Raw genomic sequence first — 27,010 nt, forward strand, 5'->3', positions numbered from 1 at the left:
GCAGAACATGCAACAGGCAAACTCTTCCACACAAGGGCACTCTGCACGCGAAGCCCCGCCCTCGCCCTGTGGGAGGGACGTGGTGAGAAGCCGCTGCCCAGGAGGGGATTTGACCGTCTGCTGCCCAGGGATTGGCACTAATCTCATCTCAGCAGTGTCTCAGCTCCGCTGCTGGGGGGACAGGTGAGGGGCGAGACAGGCTCCCCCTTCCCCCACCTCACTCTGAAAACCCAGACCAGATCCTGCCGAAGTCCCCCCACTCCCTGCCTGTCCAGCCCTGGGACTTGGAGTCATGGTCATAAATGGTCACAGTGGAGTAGACAGCCTCAGGCTGCAGACAGCCCCCCAGGGGCACAACTTGGGGGCGGGGAGTGGCTGGAGGCCAGAGTGGGGACACAGCCCTGTACCACCTCGGTGCCTCAGGCAAAGGCCCCTGCAGTCCCTCTGGCCCAGGGCAATTCTCAGGGACCCCACACACCCAGAGAGGGCAGATACGACAGGAAAGGCCCAGAAGCCACCAAAAACTCAGCAAAGGGCTGCCTCTTGACAATAACAATGGCTTTCCATATTTATCACATCTAAGCGCCCTCTTCATGATAAGACTGCTGCCAATTAGAGTAAGGGAAAAAGTCACTCTGGAATAGCCCTCTTCATGATAAGACTGCTGCCAATTAGAGTAAGGGAAAAAGTCACTCTGGAATAGATGAGCATTTCGTGCATTCAACAGGTATTTACCAGGCCCTGACCACACGTCAGGGACTGTTCTAGGTGCTAGGATATAGCTGTGAGCAAAACAAAATCCCTGCCCTCGAGGGCATGGCGAGCTGGTGGATTTACTGAACACCCATCCCAGTCTGTCTCAGGGCCACTCCAGCAGTGTCTTTGCTTGTCACGGCAGTCTTGCATGGTGAGGCCACCAGACCTATTAGGAAACAGGCTCTGAGAGATGGAGCAGTTGGCCCACGATGACAGTGTCAGCAAATGGCTGGGCTGGGACTTGAACCCTCTGCCTGCCAAGCCTTCTCCAGTGTTTCACTAAGACTCACAGGAACAGCCACCCAGTTTCTAAAGGTTTCACAGCCAAGTTCACTCCTATCCTTAGATCAAAGGCAGGACAGAGTCACATGTACTTGAAGTGTCAGTCAAGTGGTAGGACCCAAGTGAGGACCCCCAAACAACCTCAGAGGTGACTTCCAACCTTGCCTTCCTTGAGCCAGAGGCCCAACATTGGCTGTCCCAGGCCTGGAGGTCCTTGCAAAGGGTCATGTGGAGGCCCAGGCAGGAGGGTGGGGAAGCCTGGTGCCCAAGAATAGAGGCTTCCTGGAAAGCGAGGCGGCCTCAGCGAGGGGCCGGAGGGATTGAGTTCCCAGGTGCTGTAAGCAGAGCCCCCAGCCCACCTGCCGGTCCCCAGCACCAGATCACCTTTCTCCTAAAGAGCTGGCCCATCCAGGGATACCAAAGACAGCTGCCCTCCCACCCACGCTCCTTCAGCCTGATCCGGCCCATCTGCTACCTGGCAGACCCTGCCCTGCCCTCCCACACTCAGGACTCCAGACAGGGCCTGCGGGAGAACTGACCCCTTCTGTCACCCCCTCCCTCCCAGCCCAGAGAGCATCCGCCCAACCCAGCCCCCACTGTCAGCCTAATCTGACCCCATTTGCCTCTGGGAAGGCCCTGAGTTACCTGCCTGTGGCCTTCTACTCCCCCCTTTGCAGGTCCCACACTGGCCCAGGGACACCCTCCTACACGTCACATGCATGCACACACACACACACACGCACACATGCTCTCACACCATGCCGGACCTCAGTTCCTGTTCCTGGACCTTAACTGTGTTCCAGTCCCACAGGCGGGATCAGCCTACACATGGGGACAGTGTCCTGCCCAGCCACAGAGCCGCTGCCCTCATGCCCTTGGGCGAAGCCAACCCCTCTCTCACCCCCTCCTTGCCTCCTTGCCCAACCCCCAGAAGCATTCACTGCCCCTCCCTCCAGCTCCACACAGTTCTCCCACATGCTTCCCAGAGCCTGGGCAAAAGCAATCAGGGCTCATTAGCTGCTGCTTTGCATCTCATTTGCATAGATCCCCATGACTGTCGAAATGCCAGAATCCGCCCCAACCCCTGCCCACAACAGGCAGGGCTGCCCAGCCCTGGAGAAGTAAGAGGAGGAGGCTCTACCTAGGATGGGAGCGGGGGCTGAGTGAGGGGGTGGGCACTGGAGACAGGAAGTGAGAAAATGTCCAAGGCCTGACAGGCCCCCGGGGCCCTGCCGAGTGCAGGCACCCGTGTATGGTGCCTTACACTTTACCATCGTTTTCCAAAATGAACTATTTTACAGATGTAAAAACCGAGGCTCAGAGGAGTTAAGTCCTCGGTACTCATAATCTGGTCCCAGGACCAACAGTTTGGGCATCAGCTGCAAGCTGGCAAAACGTGCAGAACGTCCAGCCCAGCCCAGTCTTCCTCCGTCAGGGTCTGCATCTTCAGGGGGGCCGGGAGATCTGGGCGTGAGCCTGCTGGGTTGAGGGACGCCCCTACAGATAACACAGCTGGGAGGTGAAGCAGTGTCAGACTGTGGTGTGTCTGACCAATCCCATGCTGGTTTCTTTAGTGCATTTCACAAACATTTCCTGAACACCTACTATGTGTGGCAGCACCCTAGGGTAGAACACAGCAGATAACAACATCCATAGCCCTGCGGACATTTCATGCCAAAGGGAGAGGCACACGGTGGATAAAAGTTCAAGTGTTGATTAGTGCCAGCAAGAAAAATAATGTGGGTTAAAGGAATGGAGAGCTTCAGTGAGGAGACATTTTAAAGTCCTTCTTTGAAGAGATGACATTTGAACAGAGACCTAAATAAAGGGAGAGAAGGAGGTATGTGATGATTTGAGGGAAGAATGTTGAAGAATGGGGATGCCAAGAATATACAATGGGGAAAGGATAGTTTCTTCAACAAATGGTATGAACAAACTGGATATCCATATGCAAAAGAATAAAATTGGATCTTTATCTTACATCATGCACGAAAAATCAACTCAAAATGGATTAAAGACATAAACATTTGGGTGGGCGAGGTGGCTCATACCTATAATCATAGCACTTTGGGAGGCCGAGGTGGGAGGACTGCTTGAGGCCAGGGGTTTGAGACCAGCCTGGGAAACACAGTGAGACCCCCATCTCTACAAAATATTAAAAACGTAGCCAGGCATGGTGACTTACACCTGTAGTCCCAGCTACTCGGGAGGCTGAGGTGGCAGAATCGTTTGAGCCCAGCAGGTCAAGGTTACAGTGAGCTATGATTGGGCCACTGTACTCCAGCCTGGTGACAATGAGAACTGCTCTCTAGAAAATAAATAAATAAAGACATAAATATTTTAAGCCCAGAACCTATAAAATTTCTAGAAGAAAACATAGGGGGAATGCTCCATGACATTAGCCTTGGCAATGATTTCTTGGATATGACACCAAAAGCGCAAGCAATAAAAACAAAAATAGACAAATGGAGCTACGTCAAACTAAAAAGCCTCTGCACAGAGAAGGAAACAATCAACAGAGTGTAAAGGTAACCTACTGAATGGGAAAAATATTTGCAAACCACGTCTGATAAGGGATTGATATCCAAAATACATAAGGAACTCCTACAACTCAATAGTAACCAATCAGACTTAAAAATGGGCAAATGACTCCAACAAAGACATTACACAAACAGCCAACAGGTATATTAAAAAGGTGGTCAACACCACTAATCATTAAAGGAAATGCAAATCAAAACTACAATGAGGCCGGGTGCAGTGGCTCACGCTTGTAATCCTAGCTCTCTGGGAGGCCGAGGCGGGCGGATCGCTCGAGGTCGGGAGTTCGAAACCAGCCTGAGCAAGAGCGAGACCCCGTCTCTACTAGAAATAGAAAGAAATTAATTGGCCAACTAATACATATAGAAAAAATTAGCCGGGCATGGTGGCGCATGCCTGTAGTCCCAGCTACTTGGGAGGCTGAGGCAGCAGGATTGCTTGAGCCCAGGAGATTGAGGTTGCTGTGAGCTAGGCAGACGCCATGGCACTCACTCTAGCCTGGGCGACAAAGCAAGACTCTGTCTCAAAAAAAAAAAAAAAAGAAAGAAACTAATTGGCCAACTAATATATATAAAAAAAATTAGCCGGGCATGGTGGCACATGCTTGTAGTCCCAGCTACTCGGGATGCTGAGGCAGCAGGATTGCTTGAGCCCAGGAGTTTGAGGTTGCTGTGAGCTAGGCTGACGCCACAGCACTCACTCTAGCCTAGGCAACAAAGCGAGACTCTGTCTCAAAAAAAAAAAAAAACTACAATGAGATATCACCTCACACCTGTCAGGATGTCCATTATAAAAAAACTGAAAAATAACCGGGGTTGGCGAGGATGTGGAGAAATTGGAACCCTTGTGCACTGTTGGTGGGAATGTAAAATGGTATAGCTGATATGGAAAACAGTATGGAGGTTTCTCAGAAAATTAAAAATAGAACTACCATATGCTCTATCAATATCACTCCTGGGTATTTATCCAAAAGAATTAAAATCAGGATCACAAAGAGAAATTTGCATTCCCATATTCACTGTAGCATTATTCACAATAGCTAAGATGTGGAAGCAACCTAAATGTCCAGTGACAGATGAATGGATAAAGAAGGTGTGGAGCTCATGCCTATAATCCTAGTACTTTGGGAAGCTGAGGCAGGAGAATTGCTTGAGCCCAGGAGTTCAAGGTTGCAGTGAGCTATGATGATGCTACTGCACTCTAGCCCTGGTGACAGAGACCCTGTCTCAAAAAAAAAAAAAAAAGAAAAAGAAAAAAATGAAAGTGTGGTATTAGTGGAATAGTATTTGGTCTTTAACAAAAAGAAAATCCTCTCACGTGTCATAACATGGATGAACCTTGAGAACATTATGCTAATGATTTGTCATTCTGTGACTTCTTTCATTAGCTCAGCATAATGTCCGCTTACATGAGGTCTCTAAAGTAGTCAAAACCATAGAAGCAAAAAGTAGTACAGTAGTTGCCAAGGGCAGTGAGGAGGGAAAAATGGGAACTTGCTGTTCAATGGGTACAAAGTTTTAGTTTTGCAAGATGAAAATGTTCTAGAGATTTCCTGTACAACACTGTGCCTATATTAACAATACTGTACTGTATATTTAAAACTTTGTTAAGAGAGTAGATCTCATGTTATGTGGGGTTTTTTTTAACCATAATAAAACATTTTTAAAAAGACATCATGTAGAGCAAAAGAAGCCAAATTTAAAAGAGAACACACAGTGGGTTCTATTTATATGAAGTTCAAGAAGAGACAAATCTGGACTTCTGATTCCTGACAAGATGGATTAGAGGCACTTCTCCCTAGTCCTCTGCTGAGTGCAGCTAACACCACTGGACATTACATATAAAACATAAGAAGGCTCTAAAAGGTTGAGAGAAGAAAGCAGACTGACTAGGGGCCTTAGGACCTAAAGAATGGCACAGTGGTGAGATTCCTGGGTTTTCTTTTTGCCCAGACTTGGAACTGGAGAAGTCAGCAACCCAGAAATACCAATAAGCATAGATAAAAACAGCCCCAAGAGAAACCTGTTTTCTAGCCAAAGGACCAAGAAAGGCATAGCCTAGCAAGACAAAAATCTTTACAATAATAACTGCCCTACTATAGCAATAAAACATGGAAACACTACAATCCCAGCCCTGTGCTCACCCCACGAGCAAAGGCCAAGGGGAGAGCCTTGGCTGCAACCTGGTACCCCATCCTCCACTGCCAGGGTAATAACAGAAGAACTAGGGGGAGCCAGGACTTCCATTCGACCCAGAAATAACAAGGCACCCCTCCCCCCATGCTGGGTTGTGTCAGAGCAGGCCTTGGTTACGGTTTTCACCACCCCCTAACAGTAACCAGGTCAGTGGAAACCACGTGGGAGCAATAACGAGGCACCTCTCCCTTCCCAAGCAGGGAGGGATCAGTGGAGGTCTAGTGGCCAGAACTCTCACCACTTCCCAGAAGTAAGGAGGTACCCCTGGCCCCCACCAGGGTGTCAACCAAGGTCAAGTGGGGGACCTAGACTTTTACTTCCATTAATAAAGCCCAGTGTTAGAGGAAGCCTCCTGAAACAGATTTCAAGAAGAGCCAGTGTTTCATAACATAAATACCCAAAGTGTCTGGGATACAATAAAAAAATAATTTGTCATAGCAAGAACTAAGAAACTCTCAACTTGAGGCTGGGCGTGGTGGCTCATAGCTGTAATCCTAGCACTCTGGGAGGCCAAGGTGGGCGAATCACTCAAGGTCAGGAGTTAGAAACAAGCCTGAGCAAGAGCGAGACCCCATTTCTACTAAAAATAGAAAGAAATTCGGGTATATACATACATAATGAGTGAGATGTGCACCATCTGGGGGATGGTCATGATGGAGACTCAGACTTTTGGGGGGAGGGGGGGGAAATGGAAACCTTAAAATCTGTACCCCCATAATATGCCAAAATAAAAATAAAAAAAAAATAGAAAGAAATTAATTGGCCAACTAAAAATATACAGAAAAAATTAGCCAGGCATGGTGGCACATGCCTGTAGTCCCAGCTACTTGGGAGGCTGAGGCAGGAGGATTGTTTGAGCCCAGGAGTTTGAGATTGCTGTGAGCTAGGCTGATGCCACGGCACTCTAGCCTGGGCAACAGAGCAAGATTCTGTCTCAAAAAAAAATCTCAAGTGGAATGAGAAAAGATTAACAGATACTAACACTAAGATGACACAAGTACTAGAATTATTTCACAAGGACTTTAAAACTGTCATCTTAAAAATGCTTCAACAAGCAATATGAACACACTTGAAACAAATGAAAAAACATAGAAAGCCCTAGCAAAGAAATAGAAGATACAGGCCGGGCGCTGTGGCTCACGCCTGTAATCCTAGCTCTTGGGAGGCCGAGGCGGGCGGATTGCTCAAGGTCAGGAGTTCAAAACCAGCCTGAGCAAGAGCGAGACCCCGTCTCTACTATAAATAGAAAGAAATTAATTGGCCAACTGATATATATATATATAAAATTAGCCGGGCATAGTGGCGCATGCCTGTAGTCCCAGCTACTCGGGAGGCTGAGGCAGAAGGATCACTCTAGCCCAGGAGTTTGAGGTTGCTGTGAGCTAGGCTGACGCCACGGCACTCACTCTAGCCTGGACAACAAAGCGAGACTCTGTCTCCAAAAAAAAAAAAAAAAAAAAAAAAAAAAAAGAAATAGAAGATACAAAGCTCACTTGATGGGCTCAACAGCAGGATGGAGATAAAAGAGGAAAAATCGGTGAACTTGAAGATAGAACAATGAAAATTACCCAATCTGAACAACAGAGAGAAAATGGACTGGGAAAACAAAAAACAGAGCCTCAGGAACCTGTGGAACTAAAACAAAAGATCTAGCACTCATGTTTTTAGAGTCCCAGAAGGAGAGGATTAAAAGTAGGGCCTAAAAAGGTATTCAAAGAAATAGTGTCTGAAAAAAACCTGAATTTGGCAAAAGATATAAATAATGGATTTAAGAAGTTGAGTGACTCCAAACAGGTTTGAAACACCAAGAAACCCACTCCAAGGCACATCATAGTCAAGCTCCTGAAAACTAAAGATAATGAAAAAATCTTGAAAGAAGAGAGAAAGAAATGACACTTTATCTGAAAAGGAAAAATGAAGGACAGCAGGTTTCTCATCAGAAACCATGGAAGCCAGAAAGAAATGATAGAACATTTTTCAATTGCTGAAAGAAAAGAATTTCCAACATAAGAAGAATCCTACATCCAGAGAAAATATTCTTCAGGAATGAAGGAGAATCAAAGCATCCTCAGATGAAGAAAAACTAAGAATATGTTGTTAGCAGACCTACCCTAAAAGAATGGCTAAAGGAAGTTCTGGAAAAAGAAAGGAAATGATAAAAGAAGGAACATGGAATATCAAGGAGCAAGAGAGAACAATGGAAATAGTAAATATCTCTGTAAAGATGATGGACTTTCCTTCTCCTCTCGAGTTTTCTAAATTATGTTTGAGGGTTGAAGCAAAAATCATATTATCTGATATGTTTCTCGAAGCATGCAGAGGAAATATTTAAGACAATTAGATTATAAATGGAGAAGGCAAAGGAACTTACAGTGAGGTAAGTTTTCTACACTATACTTGAACTGGTAAAATGTTTACACTAGTAGACTGTGGAGGGATGGGCAGAGATGGGTAGAGAGATATAGCTCTCTCTCTATATATATGTATATGTATATGTATATATATATATATATATATATATATATATATATATAAAACAACTAGAACTACCAAAAAAATCTATACAAAGAGATATACTAAAAACAAAACTACAGAGACTCAAGAACAGGCAAATCTAATTTCTAGAGCTCAAGGTCAGAGCAGCAGTTGCTCCGGGAGACATCAGCAGGATCCCTCTGGGGCATTGGAAATATTTTCTATACTGATCTGACTAGGAGCTTTTACAAGTGTACAACTGAATTGCATAACTAAGATTTGTTACACTTTAATTTAAAACTATTTAGCTTTATATGTTATATACCTCAATGAAAAATGAAAAGAGAGGTTATTGCAACAGTCCAGGATAGTGCTGATGGTGCAGTGGGAAAGGTGGGATTCAGGGCACCTCTGGGGATGGAGCCACAGGACGTGCTGTGGGTTGGATGGATTGTTTTCCATGCCACCACCCCCATGAGCACCCCTAGCCCACTTTCTCACCTCTGGTATGTCAGGAGAATTAAATAGCACAAGGACACTTGGAACCACAGTCCAAAACAGCAGCTGCACCAGGCCCAGTGCTAGGCATACAGCGCGTTAGTGCATGCTCCAGTGCTAACAAAACTCATAGCCCCTCACCTCCATCTGGTCTCTCCAATTCAAAAATCACTTTCTTGGCCGGGCGCTGTGGCTCACGCCTGTAATCCTAGCTCTTGGGAGGCCGAGGCGGGTAGATTGCTCAAGGTCAGGAGTTCAAAACCAGCCTGAGCAAGAGCGAGACCCCGTCTCTACTATAAATAGAAAGAAATTAATTGGCCAACTAATATATATAGAAAAAATTAGCCGGGCATGGTGGCGCATGCCTGTAGTCCCAGCTACCCGGGAGGCTGAGGCAGAAGGATCACTACAGCCCAGGAGTTTGAGGTTGCTGTGAGCTAGGCTGATGCCACGGCACTCACTCTAGCCTGGGCAACAAAGTGAGACTCTGTCTCAAAAAAAAAAAAAAAAAAAAAAATCACTTTCCTTCCCATTAATCTCTGGAATCTGTTACCTCTATATTACATACTAATGAATTTGTATAAAGTCACACAGCTCATAGCAATTTGAATCAGGCTTTTGGATTCTAAATGCAGTGTCCCTTCCAGGGGTCCTCAGACTTCCAGGAGTCCATCAGAACCACCTGGAGGTTTGCACAAAATGGGTAATCTGATTCAGCCACAGAGATTCTGATTAAGCAGGGGTTTCAGTTGTCTACTGCTGTATAACAAAGCTTCCAGGAGTTTAGTGACTTAAAACAATAATGATTTATTACATTTTGTGATTTTTGTGGATTGGCTAGGCTCAGCTGGATGGTTCTTCTCTTCTGCTTGTCCTCAGCTGAGGCTAAAATGTCCAAGATGGTTTCTTCATTCACATGACTAATCCTCAGTTGAGATGGGTAGCTGGCAGCTGGCTGGGTGGGTTCAGGGTAGCTGAACCCACTTAGATGGTAGCTCAGAGCTCCAAAAGCAAGCATTCCAAAAGGACAAGTTGCAGTGTATAGGCACTTCTCTACTGAGCCTCTACTTGTGTCACACTTGCCAATGTCCCCTGGGCCAGAGCAAGTCACATGGCCAAGCCCAGAGTTGACGTGGAAGAGGCCATACCAGGGTGTGAATATCACAAAGGGTTCACAGGTAGGGATGGAGAGCACTAAGGTACCTACCCACTGCGGCAAGTCTGCAGCGGGGCCTAAGAATTCACATTTGTTATAAGCTTCCATTCTGATAATTCCCCCATTATGATGATGGTGTTCCAGTGACCATACTCCAAGAACAGGTCCTATCCAATTGACAGCACCACCAAAGAGACTTTTAAATGTCCCCACCTGTTGTAGTCACTGACCAAAGGGAATGCCACAGACATCATCATTGTCCTGGGGGAGCTGATAGCCCAGGGCGTGCGCGCACACACGCGCGCGCGCGCGCACACACACACACACAGGGACACAAGAAAGCTGTCCAGACTCCAGCTTCTTCAACAGACCTGGGGCACTGACTTCCAGTGCTGACCCCACCCCGTTCCAGCAGGGCCGCCTTGCCCAGACCGCTCCCCTCCCCAGGTGTTGGTTTGCTCCATCACAGTGAGGGGCTGCACCAGACTAACTGCTTCTTTTGCCTCCTCACCACCATGGGACCGCTTATATATTTCTTCACCATGGAACCTCATGTCTCAAAAGATTTTTGTCTACCAAAGAAATGGCACATACTAAGCAATTTTTTAGAAATTGGAAAACAAATGACTTTTTACTCAATTAATTACTGGGTAGAGTTTCTGATCATCATAGAATAACTGACATTTCTACAGTGAATTGACAGAATTCCCACCAAAAGCAAAGAGCTTGGAGGTACTGGATAGACCAGGCTGCCTCAGCTTGGGAAATGTTCAGTTGGGTATATGTTTTTGCAATACTCAAAATAACTAAAGCCCTGTCTGGAGTGTTGGGGGCATCCAGCTGAGGCTGACTGCACAGGTGTCCTCTAAGTAAGAACCTGTGCAGCTCTGACACCCTGCACACTGAGTACCTCTTGGTCCCAATACCTCTTGGGGCCAGCACACTGCCAGGCACCGCAGGGAAACTGTCTGTTATGGCAGCCACTAGTGCCGTGTGACTGTTTACACTGAAATTAATTAGAATTAAATAGAACTGGAAATTCAATTCACTAGCCAGATTTCATGTGCTTAATAGCCACATGTGGCTAGTGGCCACCGACTGGACAGTACGGATAATAGAGCATTTCCATCACCATGGAACGTGCAAATGGAGAGTACTGGAAGGCACAAATTAGAAATACAAATGCAGGCAGGTCCAATGTTAGAGGCTTGATGGTGGGTCCTTAAACCTCAAATTCTAGCCGTTCCATGGCTTGGATGATACGATGAAGCTACATTTCTAGGACAAAAAAAAAAAAAAACTGATTCCAAAACAGTGCAAAAATCACACACAGGGATGCAGCCAACCTTTAGAATCACATGCTATATTTAGACAGAAGATGATTAAGCGCGTGATAAAACAGCATTGCCAGTGATAACTTGGAGTAAGCCACTGCATACGACGCCTGGCAGAAGCCAGCTTCCCTCAGGACTCCCTCCGCCCTCAAAGAACATGGAGCAAGGAGACCGTGCATTCATATCCTGACAAACCGAAACCTCTTTGACCTGCAGGTCCCACACTTTGGATCTGCACTATTTCAGCATCTATTGCCAAAGAAAGAGCTTGCTCTGCAAGGCAACAGTGTGGGAAAGATGGTGGGGATGTCTGCTTTAATCTCGGAAGTAAGTTTGGCAGCCACTGCCAAAACTGACAGCAGACACTGTTGGCTGTCATCTAACCAACTGCCACTCCGTGCTCCTCTGCCCTTGCTCACCAAATCCTGACTGCATTAGCAGTGGTTCAGGGCAAATGCTCATCGGCCTAAGGCAGGGTTTCTCAACCTCAGGACTATTAACATTTTGGGCCAGGTAATTCTTTCTTTTATTCAGAGATAAATTCTCACTCTGTCACCAAGGCTAGCGTACAGGTACAGTGGCACAATCATAGCTCACTGTAGCCTTGAACTCCTGGGCTCAAGTGATCCTCCTGGCTCAACCTCCTAAATAGCTAAGACTATAGGTGTGGACCACCACACCTGACTAATATTTTTGTTTTTTGTAGAGACAGGGTCTTGTTAATTTGACCAGTCTGGTCTCAAACTCATGGCCTTAAGCGATCCTCCCACCTTGGCCTCCCAAAGTGCTGAGATTACAGGTGTGAGCCACCGCACCCGGCCTGAGCTATTGCCAGGGCTAGAGTGTTGTGGCTTCAACCTAGCTCACAGCAACCTCAAACTTCTGGGCTCAAGTGATCCTCCTGCCTTAGCCTCCCAAGTAGCTGGGACTACAGGTGTGTAACACCACTCCTGGCTAATTTTTTCTATTTTTAGTAGAGATGGAGTCTCGCTGTTGCTCAGGCTAGTGTTCAACTCTTGAGCTCAAGCAATCCTCCTGCCTTGGCCTCCCAGAGTGGTAGGACTACAGGTGTGAGCCACCATGCCCGGCCTTGAGTTGATTTTTTGTTATCTGCATCCCAGCTGCTACCATCTTTAATAAGTCTGCAGGGCTCACACATGTGAACACAGGATTCACATGCTAAATCATTTGAAGTAATCCTTTCAAGAAAGACCCTCGTAGTGGGTCCCTGGAGAGCAAAGCGGCACATCTCATAAAGTTGACCGTGCCTATACTTACAATTTAGGAATTCCACCTCTTGGCATACAGCCTAGAGAAAACCTCACATGGGCTCAAGAAAACAAATACAAAAATGTCCTTTGCAATTCTGTTACATCAGAAAAGAGGGAAAATCTAGGTGTCCATAGTTGGGGAGATTGATGGGTAAATCATGGTACATTCATACTGCCATAATGTTAGGAACGGACATGTCCAACATGCTCTCTACATGGATTACCCTGCTTAACCTCAGAACTTCCCTATAAGGCCGACACACAGCAGTAACTTCCCCAGTAACTGCATAAAACTTGATGAGCTAGGCAGGATTCGAAACCAAGCAGCCTGGCTCTAGAACTGTCCTCCTAATCATTATACCAGCCTCAGGGAGGAAAATCTCCCCTGAGCCCCGACCTCTCTGCACTGATGTGCCTCTTCTTTCCACATGCCTCACATCACCACGACACCTGTAACACTCAGCTGCAACGATTATCTCCATGCCAAGGTGCTGGCTCCCTTACATCACCTGGAACAATTTTTTCATTGTAGTAAAACACACATAACATAAAACTTACCATTTTAACCATTTTTAAGTGTATAGTTTGGTGGCATTAAGTACATTCGCATTATTGTGCAACCATCACCACCGTCCATCTCCAGGGCTTTTCTACCGTCCAAACAGAAACTGCGCCCGATAAACAGCTGCTCCCCATCCCCTCCCCCAGACCCAGCACCCTCCTTTCTATTCTATGCCTCTAGGAATTTGCTAAGGGGGATCGCACAATATTTGCCCTTTTGTGTCTGGCTTCTTTCACTTAGCATAACGTTTTCAAGGTTCATCCATGTAGCATCTATCAGAATTTCATTCCTTTTAAGGCAGAATAATATTCCATTTTATGTATGTGTCACATTTTATCTATTAATTTGTCAATGGACACCTGGGTTGTTGTCACCTTTTTGCCAGTGTGAGCAATGCTGCTGTGAATACCAGTGTTCCAGTATCTGAGCACCTGGTTTTGATTCTTTGGGTTGTATGCAGGCACAGTTCTGTTTATTACACTTTGCATTATGGGAACACGGATACTACGTCTTTTTCCAAATTGAAGGTTTGTGGCAACCCTCTGTCGAGCACGTCCATCACTGTCATTTTTCCAACAGCATGAGCTCACTTCGTGTCTCTATGTCACATTTGGGTAATTATCACAATATTTCAAACTTTTCATTATTATTATATCTGAGATCAGTGGTCTTCGATATTACTATTATGATGGTTTTGGGGTGCCACAGACTGTGCCCATGTAAGACAATGAACTTAACCGAAAAATGTCATGTGTGCTCTGACTGCTCCACCAACTGGCTGTTTCTTTGTCTCTCTCTCTCTCTTCCGGCCTCCCGGTTCCCAGAAACACAACAATATTGAAGCTAGGCCAGTTAATAACTCTACAATGCCCTCTACCTGTCCAAAAGGTAGAAATGAGTAAGCTCAGTGAGGAAGGCATGTGGAAAGCCGAAACAGGCTGAAAGCTAGGCCTTTTGCACCAGTTAGCCAGCTGGGAATGGCAAAGAAAAGTCCTCGAAGGAAATCAGAAGTGGTCCCACAGTGAACACACGGATGGTAAGAAAGGGAAAGAGCCTCACTGCTGATGTGGAGAAAGCTTGAGTGTTCTGGATGGAAGGTCAAACCAGCCACAAGACTCCCTTGAGCCAAAGCCTAATCTAGAGCAAGGCCCTAACTCTCTTCAATTCCATGAGGGCTGAGACAGGTGAGGAAGCTGGAGAAGGTGTGAAGCTAGCAGGGGCTGCTTCACCGGACTTAAGGAAGGAGCCATCTCCATAACATAACAGTGCAAGGTGACGCAGCAGGTGCTGATGCAGACAGAGGCTGCAGCAAGTTGCCCAGAAGATCTACTAAGATCACCGATGAAGGTGGCCATGCTAAACAACGGATTCACAGCAGCAGGTCAAAATATCAACGTTAGCAGGAGTTTGGAAGAAGCTGATTCCAACCTTCGTGGATGACTTTGAGGGGTCCAAGACTTCAGTGGAAGGAACCGCAGATGTGACGGAAACAGCAGGAGAACTAGAACTAGAAGTGGAGCCAGAAGATGTGACTGAATCGCTGCGATCTCAGGATAAAACTTTAATGGATGAGAAGTCGCTTCGTATGGGTGAACAAAGAAAGTGGTTTCTTGAGATGGAATCTACTCCTGGTGAAAATGCTGTGGATATTGTTGAAATGATAACAAAGGATTTAGAATATTGCACAAACTTGGTTGAGGAAGCAGAGGCAGGGACTGAGGACTGACTACAGTTTTGAAAGAAGTAAAATGCTGCCAAACAGCATCGCATGCTACAGAGATATCTTTCATAAAAGGAAGAGCCCATCAATGCAAGAAACTTCAGTCTTATTTCAGAAGTCACCACAGCCACCCTAACCTTCCGCAACCACCAGGCTGATCAGTGGGCAGACACCAGCACTGAGGCAAGGGCCTCCTCCAGCAAAAAGATGACTCGACAAAGGCTCAGTTGATCATTAACACCTTTTAGCAAGAAAGTATTTTTAGGCCGGGCAAGGTGGCTCATGCCTGTAATCCTAGCACTCCGGGAGGCTGAGGCAGGCGGATTGCTCAAGGTCAGGAGTTCAAAACCAGCCTGAGCAAGAGTGACACCCCGTCTCTACTAAAAACAGAAATAAATTAATTAGCCAACTAAAAATATATAGAAAAAATTAGCCAGGCATGGTGGTGCATGCCTGTAGTCCCAGCTACTTGGGAGGCTGAGGCAGGAGGATCGCTTGAGCCCAGGAGTTTGAGGTTGCTGTGAGTTAAGCTGATGCCACAGCACTCTAGCCCAGGCAACAAAGTGAGACTCTCTATCAAAAAAAAAAAAAAAAAGTACTTTATTTATTTTATTGTTTTCAACATATTATGGAGTTAAGGTTACGTACATTGCCCTTGCCCCCCCCACCCCCCTCAAGTCAGAGCTTCAAGTGTGTCCATCCCCTAGTTGGTGCACATCACACTCATTATGTATGTACATACCCATCCCCTCTCCCCCACCTGCCCGACACCTCATAGATGTTATTCCTATATGTCCACTTAGGTGTTGATCAGTTGATACCAATTTGCTGGTAAGTACATGTGGTGCTTGTTTTTCTATTCTTGGGATACTTCACTTAGCAGAATGGGTTCCAGCTCTAGCCAGGAAAATACAAGAGGTGCTATATAACCATTGTTTTTTATAGCTGAATAGTACTCCATGGTATACATATACCACATTTTATTAATCCACTCATGTAGTGATGGGCACTTCAGTTGTTTCCACATCTTTGCAATTGTGAATTGTGCTGCTATAAACATTCGAGTGCAGGTGTCTTTTTCATAGAGTGACTTTTGTTCTTTTGGGTAGATGCCCAGTAAGTAATGGGATTGCTGGATCAAATGGTAGATCCACTTGTATCGCTTTAGGGTATCTCTATATTGCTTTCTTTTTTTTCTTTTTTTTTTTTTTTTTTGAGACAGAGTCTTGCTCTGTTGCCCAGGCTAGAGTGAGTGCCGTGGCGTCAGCCTAGCTCACAGCAACCTCAAACTCCTGGGCTCCAGCAATCCGTCTGCCTCAGCCTCCCGAGTAGCTGGGATTACAGGCATGTGCCACCATGCCCGGCTAATTTTTTCTATATATATTAGTTGGCCAATTAATTTCTTTCTATTTCTAGTAGAGACGGGGTCTCGCTCTTGCTCAGGCTGGTTTTGAACTCCTGACCTCCAGCAATCCGCCCGCCTCGGCCTCCCAGAGTGCTAGGATTACAGGCGTGAGCCACTGCGCCCAGCCTCCATATTGCTTTCCACAGAGGTTGAACTAGTTTGCGGTCCCAAGGAAAGTATTTTTAAATTACAGTATGTACATTGCTTTTTTTGGACATAATACTATTGCACGCTTAATAGACTACAATACAGTTTAAACATAAATTTTATATGCATTGGGAAGCCAAAAAATACATGGTGGTGACAAAGCATGGTGGTGGACAGTGTGTGGCAGGCTGTCCTGGCTGCTGGGGAGGCTGCCCAGGGCAGGGCTGGTCGCAGCCGTGGCGGCCAGAGAGCAAGGCAGCTCAGCAGGAGCTGGGCCTTGTGAGCAAATGGAGAAGCCTGGCCCCATTGGAGAAGCTTCCCAAAGAGGACAGAGAGGCCACCATACAGCAGCTGGCATCCGTGGGAGGCCTGTCTGCTCCGGCTCGCCACCATGTCTCCTCACCTCTAAATGGGGTGACAGCAGCACCTACCTCACAGGGTGGCTGGGAGGATACCTGGAGCAGGACAGGAAAAGCACCTGGAACAGTGCCTGACACAGAGGAAGTGCTCAATAACGCCAGTTATTTGAAAGTCAATTGAAAGCCTTTTGGAAAGGATTCATTATTCTAGACATCATCCAAAACATGTGTGAGTCACAGGAGCAAGTCAAAATATCAACATTAACAGGAGTTTGGGAGAAGCTGATTCCAACCCTCATGGATGACTTTGAAGTTCAAGACGTCAGTGGAAGAAGGAATTACCTCCTTTAGTCTCAACAACAGCCCTAACAGATGCGTGCCATTATTTCTAACTCTTTAAAGCAGAAACTGGGGATCAGAGAGGTGAAATCAGTTGCCAGATCTCACACAGCAGGAGTGAGCCAGAATTCAAACTCTATCCTATCCAGCCCAAAGTCTAAAGCCTTTGGTCCACAAAACTTGGGGACCAAAGGCTGGAGTCCTGGAATCCAGGAATCCAGAGCTGGAAGGGGCCTCGCAAAGCTATTTTGTCTGGTCTAACCCTTTCATTCTGTAAAGAAAGACAACCAGAGAAAGGAGCATGCCAGACTGCGGGTGTGGAGCTGAGGTTTCTAGGCAAACCGACAGGCAGGACAAGCCACTGCCTCGGCCTCACAGGTCAGCGAGACCGGGTCCCACCGCCAGCCAGCACAGCTGAAGGTGCTGGGGCACAGGCAGCAGGCGGTGGCTCAGAGCCCCTGCTCCAAGAGCTGATCCGCCTGCCTCCCCTCTCAGGCTGGCAGAGATCACCCCAGAGGCCCCCATCCACCCACACCCCTTGGCCTGCAGCCCAGAGACCCCTTGGCAGCCCCCCACCTACTGCGGGAGGAAGTCAGACAATTACAGATGACCTGTGCAAGGGAGCAGAATGCAAACTCGGCTCCACTTGCCTGCGCAGTCTTCCTAATCGCATGGCGGTTATTCCCAAGGAGCCCCGGCACAGGCACAGAGCCCCCAGCCCGGCTGGCCTTTGTCCCGTGGCATAATCAGCTACGTATGACTGCACGGTGGGTGAGTGGTGGCTAGCTTCATCCCCATTGCAGAGACGGGGACACTGAAGCTCAGCCTCGCCAAGTCAAGTGGCCGGTAAGCAGGTGAGTCCGGAAGGAGGTAGACCTTAACACTCACCTGGGCCTTGTTTCTTCCCACTCAGCCTGGGCGAGACAGAGGACGCTCAGAGGAATTCTTTCTTCTGTAGAAACAGGGAGGAAATGGAAACACAACTAGAACTCATGGTATGATTTAGGGAAGTAGTTTCCAAACCTGGTTGTACAAGAAAATCTCGTTTTAAAAAAATGTGCATTCCTGTTCCCTACCATGGAGACCGATTCTGTTGAAATAGGGTAAAATCCAAGTTTCTAAGTGTTCCTGCCTTGATTTTTGCTTTTAAAGTTCCCTTGTGATTTCAATCATCAATCCACATTTGGGAAATGTTAGGAGGTACAGGAAAGAATTCCTGAATATTTTTTGTTCTTTCTCCCACTGTCAACATTTCCAACAACCAAAAGCTCCTTCTTTTGCACATCTAAACAAACACTAGAAGAGTTAAGGGAAGAGATGTGAGTCATTCACACATTAGTATAAATAAGTTTACGCAGCTAGCTTTCTGCCTAATGCCTAGCTGAGATCCTGCCCACTTGGAGAGAGGACAGGGTGGGAATTAGGAGTGTTGCTAGAGGAGGAAAGAGAAGAGAGCAGGAAGAGGGAGGGAACAGAGGTGTGTGAGAGAGATGCTAAGAGCGAAAGGCCTTGAACTGAGCCAAATGACTTAAACGGTGTGTTCCATAATGGGAAAACCAGAGAGAGGCTTTAATTTACGGTAACGAACAGTCATGCCAGAGCCCAGACAGCAACCAAGCAGTGTTCGCCTCGGCTCTGTGGGAGATACCGGGCACAGGGCAGAGACCTGCCGGCACGGCCAGTGGCTGGGAGCGGCCTAACGCCTCAATACCCGAGCTGTGGTGCAAGGACCAGCCACACTGACATCACCTGGGAGTCGGTTAGAAATGCAGACCCCCGGGCCCACCAGATCTACTGAATCAGAATCTCCCAACAAGGCCCCCAAAGGCTGCTGTGTGCAGGAAGGCTAGCGAAGCTCTGGTCTAACTGGCATGTGACCACAGACAGCTCTGGGAATCACCTGCTCCTAGGAGGGCATCGATGGGCAAGAGGTGGGGCTGCACCAGAAAACGAAGAACGGGGAGGGTGCTGGGCCTGGGCAGAGGGCTTAAGCTCCTCCAAGAGCCAGCCCGAGCTGCTGTTTAAGCAAAAGGGAGGGCAGTATAGGACAATAAAATGCAGAAGTGGATAAATTTGGGGCTCTGGACTTCGAATTTCCAGCTGAATTTAAGGCTCACCTTGCCACTAACTTGCTGTGTGACTTTGCACAAGTAACTGGCCTCAGTTTCCACTTCTATCAAACAGAGTTGATACTGTGTTCTCTTGCTACCTCCTAGAGCTGTTGTGAGGCCCACAGCAGCTAAGATGACAAAGCATGTCGGAGACCATGAACCCCCGGGCAGGGTGAGTCACTGTGGCTGCCTCCCTGTGTCCTCAGGAGACTCCACATAAGCCTGGCCTCCCAGGTGGCAAAGTTTACCCCTGCTCCCTGCCCATACCCTTCAGAGCTGCAATGTCATGCTGAAAGGAGTTGGACAAACAAGGTCACACGAGAATGTTGCTATCTGACAATATTTCACTGTGTCTGCCAGGATTCGGTTTTGAAGACCCTTGGCATTAGATAACAGGTACAGTCAGGTGGGGGTGGTCCAAGGGCTCCCCCATCTCACACCCTACCCACCGGGGAGCACTGTTCCGCACCTGGACCGCACAGCAGAAGCAGAGATGTCTGGACCACCAGGGTGGCTAAAATGAAAGGACAGGCAACGTCAAGTGTTGGTGAGGCTGCAGAACAACCAGACTGTCACACGCCACTGGAGGGACTGTAGAATGGTCCCGCCACGCAGGAAAACTAGGCAGCAATATCTGCTGAAATTCAGCACCTGCGCACCTTAAACCAGTGCTTCCACTCTTGGGTCTATCTATACTCAACAGAAATAAGTGCACATGTTCTAAGGTTTCCTGAAGTTTCTGTGATAAAGAAAACATTTTTTAAAAAGTAGAAATTAAAACAAAAAGTGCACATGGCCACCAAAAGACATGGACACAAATGCTCACGGCAGCAATATCCATATTAGCCCCTAAACAACCCATGTGTCCACCGACAGTTGAAAGAGTAAGCAAATCGTGTGTGGTGCCACACACTGTGCGGCCCAGCTGCAGGTGGAAGGAGCTCAGTCCCTGGCAGGGGTGTTTACTGCTGCCAACTCTCAGAGTTCCTCCCCGAGAAGGGCCCTCCGCCTCACGGCCCCTCCCACGGCAGCTCATATCCAGCAACTGGCTGGCCCAGGCCTGAATCCCTTGCGTGATGCAGGACAACTCGGAAGGCCATCCCAGCTCCGTCAGTCCCCGTGGGATCTGCTGAGGCCTGTGTTAAAATGGCACCCCTGCCCCCCTCTGTCACTCTCCCCATCCCTCCCCCCTGCCCTGTTCTACGTGGTGTTCCTGGGAGCACTTCCCAGCGACGAGCCTGCACACAAATCTCCAAGTGGGAACCCACCCCGCCCCAGCTGGTGTCAGGAGTGACTCCGGGAAGCAGCCTCTGAACACCGGGACCTGGGAGCTGGGTCACCTACCCATCCCTGGCACTGGGGAGACAGCTGATGGCCCCACGAGCAGCCGTGATGAGACCGTCAAGGCTGTCCGGGGTTGAGAGGAGGCGTGTGCACCACTGGGGCGACAGCTCCCGACTGAGGCTGGGGAAGCGCTAACTCCTCAGAGCCCAGGAATGGGCGGCTGTTCTGGGGCTCACGAGCACTGGAGAAAGACAACGCAAGGCTGAGGGTGACTCGTCACTAATTTAAGGCCAAGTGTGGAAGCCAAGGGCCTCCTTAGCAGCATGCCAATTCTCTTCCCCGGCAGCTGGAGGGAGGAGGATGCTGAGCAGCAGGCCAGGGTTCAGCCATGGGAGAGCACGGCAACAGGGAAGGGCGAACTCCCAGCCCGAGAGGGGCCTGCCGTGCCAAGCTCAGGTCCTGCTTGGGAAAGAGTGAGATGCAGAGTGACCCTTGGCCAAGCTCCCTGCTGAAGCCCTGCAGCCCCGCCCCGACCGCCAGACCCGTAGCGGGTAAGTCACACCTCGCTCGCTGGGCTAGGGCAGGGAAGGCTGGCGCAGGCACAACCACCACGTGGGCAGAGGCCAGCGGGTGCGCCGGGACTCAATCTGGAGGGCTGCACCAAGGGACAGGGCGGCACATCACGTCGGACAGGGAGAGACGATCGTTGGCACTGACGAGGACCCGGCCACGACAGTGTCCAGAGAAAGCGACGGCACGGTGCAAGAAGTAGAAGTGCCAGGGCTGCCGTGCCGGGCAGCGGCAGGAGGGTCCGACGGCTCCGAGGACTGGGCATGCTCGGTGGGTGCCACGCCGGGCCAGGCCCACCAGTCGCCTGTGTCCTGCAGGAAGGCCGGACAGACCCTCCGTCTGCCGCGAGGAAAGCCCCGAGCTCTCCGGCGAGAGTGTGCTCCGACGGCCTGATGAATCTGCCGTCGCAGAACTGGGCACCCCGACGGCGTGGGGATGACAGGACCCCAGAGGAAGAGGCCAGGGGCAGCACTCAGTCACCAGGAGCAAGGCGGCCATGATCACAAGTAGCAGCAAGGTCAGAGCTGTCTGACCCACAGAGGTACGGGAATGACTAAGAGACGGCGTGTCCTGAGGGCCAGCCAACAAGGACACTGCCCCCCTGTGTAATCAACAGAATTCAAGGCCTGATGGTCCAGGGCTGAGGGAGGCAACCCAATAAAAAGTCACCATCCTTGGACAAGTTTCCAGACCTGAGCAAGGTTTCAGATCCGGTCGACGGAAGGAGAGACCTGGTCCCAGGAGGAAGGACCCTGCAACCCCAGAACAAGCATACGTGGCATAATTCCAGCAGTCCCTCCCCAGAAGGACTTTCATGCCATCTCTTTGGGTAATGGTACACTGGAGACAGGAATACACAGGTGCTTCAAGGACTGTCAGACACAGGGTCTAAATGAACATGGGTACTGGGTACCCAAGAGGTCACCATGGCCCCTGTCAGGGCGGGAGCGTGGGAGGCTGGGCGCTGAATGAAGTCCTGGCCCAGGCTTGGCCCACAGGGAGTCCACTGGGTCCACAGCCCATCCAGTGTCATCGCTCTGGTCCCTGAACCTATAACTGGAGCAGACCCACGGGGCAGCGGCCCACACTGCCGCCTTGGCCTGCGAGCAAACGCTACTGTAGAGGAAGCCTCTGAAACTGCCCCCAGCAAAGGAGGTGTGGCTCTGAGCGGGTGACAGGATCTGCGGGTCTCATCACACGGCACCACCCAGAACTGCTGTCGGATGGGGTGACGCCACAGCCCTTTGAAGACACAGCTGATTAAGAGATCCATGGCATAGCATGTGGCTACCGTTCTTAGCCATGTACCGTATTCTTGAAAATTGCTGAGAGAGATTTTGACATATAACCACCATGTGAGTTGTATTTAACCCATGCAAGTTTTGAGCCTGGGGCCTCGTGAAGCACATGTAACTCACACATCTCTTCACCTTGGGAGCTGCGAGAACTATTTTTCAATCTGTACATAGCTCACGCACAGAAAACAATAAAAAATAATAGTTTTCATTAAAGTAGAAAGGATCAGCTAAGTACAATGGTTCACACCTATAATCCAGCACTTTGGGAGGCCAAGGTGGGAGGATTGCTTGAGGCCCAGAGTTCAAGACCAGCCTGAGCAACATAATAAGACCCAGGCTCTACAAAAAATTTATTTTGTAAAAAAAAAAAAAAAAAGTGTTATGGCTCTTTTAGAATTTGTCCAGCAGGTTTTCCAATACTCACTGAAAGATCCTAAAAATTAAATTTTTTTTTAAAAAAGTATCACTTTGTTTTCTTCTTTTTTTTTGAGACAGAGTCTCACTCTGTCACCTGGGCTAGAGTGCCGTGGCATCAGCCTAGCTCACAGCAACCTCAAACTCCTGAGCTCAAGTGATCCTCCTGCCTTGGCCTCCCAGAGTGCTAGGATTACCTCACCAGCCTGTTTTCAAAGTTTTATTCAATTTTCATGATAAAACACCGTGGCCCCACGGAGAAAAAATTTTTTTCTAGTGTGGCAATGTGGTAAGTGTTCTAACCACAAAAGTATATGGGGTAATGCATATGTTAATTAGCCTGATGTATCCATTTTACAATGGATATGTATTTCAAAACATGCTGCGCACCATAAATACACACAGCTTTTATTTTTCAATTTGAAGGATGGAGAGCCATCTTCCGGGACACAGTACTCACTCTTAACTATTGATCACCGTCTGGTGCAGTATCCCCATGTCCCCAGTGGGACCAGAACAAACGCATCCAAGAACCGCAGGGGTAGAAGTAGGAGCAGCCCCACTCACCATCACACCCACTGACAACTCTGGGCATCGCAGAAATCCTGGCTCCCAGGAGAAGCAATTCCACCAGGAGACAGCAAGAGTCTGATTAAACCTTCAGCTACCGCTGCCACCACCTCCCTCCAGGTTCCTTGTGGCAAGAGACAAAGGAGCCACCGGCCCGGCAGGAGCGTGTCAGCAGGGCCTCCGTGAAATCCTCGCACCGTCTGCGCACCAGTGCAGGGGAGGGTGGCGGTGGCATCCCGGCAGTCCCCTGGGCATCTCTTGGTACTCCCTTGCCATCTCTTGGTACTCCCTTGCCATCTCTTGGTACTCCCTTGCCATCTCTTGGTACTCCCTTGCCTAGTGTTGATGGGAAATGGGTGAGGGCCACAGCCAAGGTCTAAGAAGGACAGGAGGAGGGTCTGGGCCAGGTACGCCGCCTAGTGCAGCAGAGGTGCTGGCCGAGGGACCCTAGGGAGAGAGGAGAGCGAGTCGGGGGCGAGACCGGCCGCTGCAGCGAGGACTGGAGCTCATGTCACTGCCTGTCCCCAGGAAAAGAGGCCAACCAGAATCCTGAGTAAGCCCTTCCCAGTGGGGTGAGTTGTTATAAGGGCACAGATTTCCAAGCAGCCCGAGGAGTGGGCTGCACCGGATGCTGACAGGGTCCCCAGGTGTGGCCCTCCAGGGCCAGGGCACTCTGGGCCCGCTGCCGGCAGTGCTGCCTGCCGGGGGCCCTCAGCGGAGCCTCGCGCTGGAACTGCCCTTGGCTGAAGGGAGCCGCCCTGCCCAAGGTCAGGCCTCCTCCTCGAGAGCCACCCCAGCTTCAGGGCTCCATGTGGGGCCAGCTGAGGCCTCTACTGTGGCTTCTGCTTCCGCACAGGCTCCATCCCTCAGGCCTGTGGGTGCCAAGAGCACCCTCCTGCACCCAAACTCCAGCTCAGACTCTGTTTCCACAAGGACAAGACCTACGACAACTACACAGCAGTGAAAAAAGGCAAACCACTGCCGCCCACACCACGGAGGACTCTCACAGACATAACCCCAAGCAAAAGGCACTTGACACAGAGAGCATGTTCCACATGATTCCACTGGTGTGGAGTTTGCAAACAGGCCAATCTGATGATCCTGGTAGGGTCAGAACAGTGGTTATGAGGGGCAGATGTTAACTGGGAAGGGGCGTGAGAGAACCTTCTGGGCTGCCGGAAGTGTTCTATATCTTGTTCTGGGCAGTGGCTCCAGGGTCATAGACATGTATACTTTTTACCTCAATTTAAAAAATTACCAATGCCCAGGACATAGCCCCATTAAGTCAGAAAACTAATGTGCGGCCGGGGTTGGGAAGCCCTCGGCTGGGGTCTGCTGAAGTGGAGAGCAGACACCGTCCCACAAGCTGAGCAACTGAACCCAGGCTCCAAGGCAGAAGGAAGGCAGCCCACAGGGTGGCCATGGGTCGGAGGGGGAGCAGCGCGGCGGGGGAACTGCACCAGCCAGCACTCAGGGAAGGAAGGAAGAAGCAGTGGCAATGGCACCCTGGCTGCATGGCGGGACAGCCCCTCCCCCGTCCAGGCTGGTGTCCTCCCGCTGGTGCAGGTGGGACCAGGCCAGGGTGGGAAGGGCAGGGTGTAGTCGCAACGCCATAGCCACCCTCGGTGCCCTTGGAACCCTCAGACACTGCTCAGATCCAGTCCAGTCTGTTCCCCGCAAGTCACCCCCTGCCCCCACCGCGCTCCCATCTGCAAAGCAGGGCTGGTGGCGCCTGCTCCACAGGGCGCTGAGAACCGCTGGAAGACAATGTTTCCACAACACCTCCTCTTTCTTCACCCTCAGCTGACGACTGCGCTGCTTATCCTCGAAAAAAAGGGAGCTGTCTACAGACGACACCCCAGGGTCCTGCACCCACCCTGGGCTCTGCTCCTGCCGGGCGCAGCCCCTCCCCTCTACGCTCCCCCCTCATCGCTCCAACGGGCTCCGTGCCCCCATGCCGCTGCAGAATCTCTCCCACCCAGAGGGAAATGAGCTGCTTGTTGTCCCACCCTCCCCAGCTGCCACTAACACCGCTCCCAGCCCAGGACGCTGCACTCCCGTCTCCAGTGCTGGGGGCTGTTCCCCAACATCCACGCACTCAGTTCCTCGCCTCAAGTCTGTGACCAACGTCTCTGACCTCCACGCCCACCCCATCCAGCCACCCCCTCACTCCCGAGCCCCTCGCCTGCTTCATTTTTCTAACACTTATCACTCCCTGATATATATACACACATACATTTTAGAATTAATAGACTAATTTTTAGAGCAGTTTTAGGTCCACAGTGAAACTGATCAGAAAGTAGAGGGTTCCCATAGACCCTCCCCCACAGCCTCAGCGCCCTGCATCTGGGTGGCACGTGCGCTGAGTGACAGGCCACACTGCCACGTCATCGTCACCCAGAGTCCAGCGTTCCCATAGACCCCTCCCCCACAGCCTCAGTGCCCTGCACCTGTGTGGCACGTGCGCTGAGTGACAGGCCACACTGCCACGTCATCGTCACCCAGAGTCCAGCGTTCCCATAGACCCTCCCCCACAGCCTCAGCACCCTGCATCTGGGTGGCACGTGCGCTGAGCGACAGGCCACACTGCCACGTCATCGTCACCCAGAGTCCAGCGTTCCCATAGACCCTCCCCCACAGCCTCAGCACCCTGCATCTGGGTGGCACGTGCGCTGAGTGACAGGCCACACTGCCACGTCATCGTCACCCAGAGTCCAGCGTTCCCATAGACCCCTCCCCCACAGCCTCAGTGCCCTGCATCTGGGTGGCACGTGCGCTGAGTGACAGGCCGCACTGCCACGTCATCGTCACCCAGAGTCCAGCGTTCCCATAGACCCCTCCCCCACAGCCTCAGTGCCCTGCATCTGGGTGGCACGTGCGCTGAGTGACAGGCCACACTGCCACGTCATCGTCACCCAGAGTCCACCATTCAGTGTCACACGGGACAGCTGTCCTGCTAGAAGGCCTACTCATCCTCCCCTGACCCCGGCAACCCCTGACCTTTTTACTGTCTTCATAGTGTTTCCTTTTCCAGAATGTCACGTAGTTGGAATCAGACGGTACGCAGCCTTTTCAGATTGGCTTCTTTACTCAGTCACATGCATTTAAGGTTCTGCCTTGTCTTTGCAGGGCTTGATAGCTCATTTCTTTGGAACACTGAGTATTCCATCATCTGGATGTGCCACCGTTTATTTACCAGTCACCTACTACAGGACATCTCGATTGCTTCTAGATTTGGGCAATTAAATTCCTTGATACTCGTCACACATAACGGCATGTTAAAGACCCCGATGAGTCCTAGAGGAAAGAACATTTACCTTGGTTGATCCCAGTTTTTCCCAAATTTGACCACAGGCAATTTGTCCAGGTGCCATCTCCTGCCCCCCTACCTCCTGGTGCCGGAGGAGCTTGTCCTCTGAGGACGAGCTGGGACAGGACGAGCTGGGATAGCCAATGAAGGCCTTGAAGGAGGAGAGAAGCTGAGAGCAACAGAGTAGAGCGGGGACACACAGGCAAAGGGACAGAGCAGGGACACCCAGGCAAAGGGACAGAGCAGGGACACCCAGGCAAAGGGACAGAGCAGGGACACGCAGGCAAAGGGACAGAGCAGGGACACGCAGGCAAAGGGACAGAGCAGGGACACCCAGGCAAAGGGACAGACCAGGGACACCCAGGCAAAGGGACAGAGCAGGGACACGCAGGCAAAGGGACAGAGCAGGGACACCC

General features: G+C 49.8%; 1 protein-coding gene and 1 non-coding gene across 3 annotated transcripts in view; one reads left to right on the forward strand and one right to left on the reverse strand.

Moving 5' to 3' along the window:
* PACSIN1 (protein kinase C and casein kinase substrate in neurons 1) overlaps positions 1–27,010 on the reverse strand; it is a 58,491-nt gene that overhangs the window by 20,033 nt on the left and 11,448 nt on the right. The window contains exon 1 of one of the 2 annotated variants that reach the window (XM_076003419.1): positions 17,926–17,995. The exons of the other annotated variant lie outside the window; for it this stretch is intronic. The gene's annotated coding sequence lies outside the window, so the exon portion shown is untranslated. Of the gene's footprint in view, positions 1–17,925; positions 17,996–27,010 lie in introns of those variants that run through there. 2 annotated transcript variants of the gene reach the window in all.
* On the forward strand, positions 22,675–22,736 carry LOC142871266 (U7 small nuclear RNA). Its single transcript, XR_012919520.1, has one exon. It is a non-coding gene; the product is annotated as a U7 small nuclear RNA (small nuclear RNA).

The sequence above is a fragment of the Microcebus murinus genome, chromosome 5, assembly GCF_040939455.1.
Source record: "Microcebus murinus isolate Inina chromosome 5, M.murinus_Inina_mat1.0, whole genome shotgun sequence".
In the NCBI taxonomy this organism is placed as follows: domain Eukaryota; kingdom Metazoa; phylum Chordata; class Mammalia; order Primates; family Cheirogaleidae; genus Microcebus; species Microcebus murinus.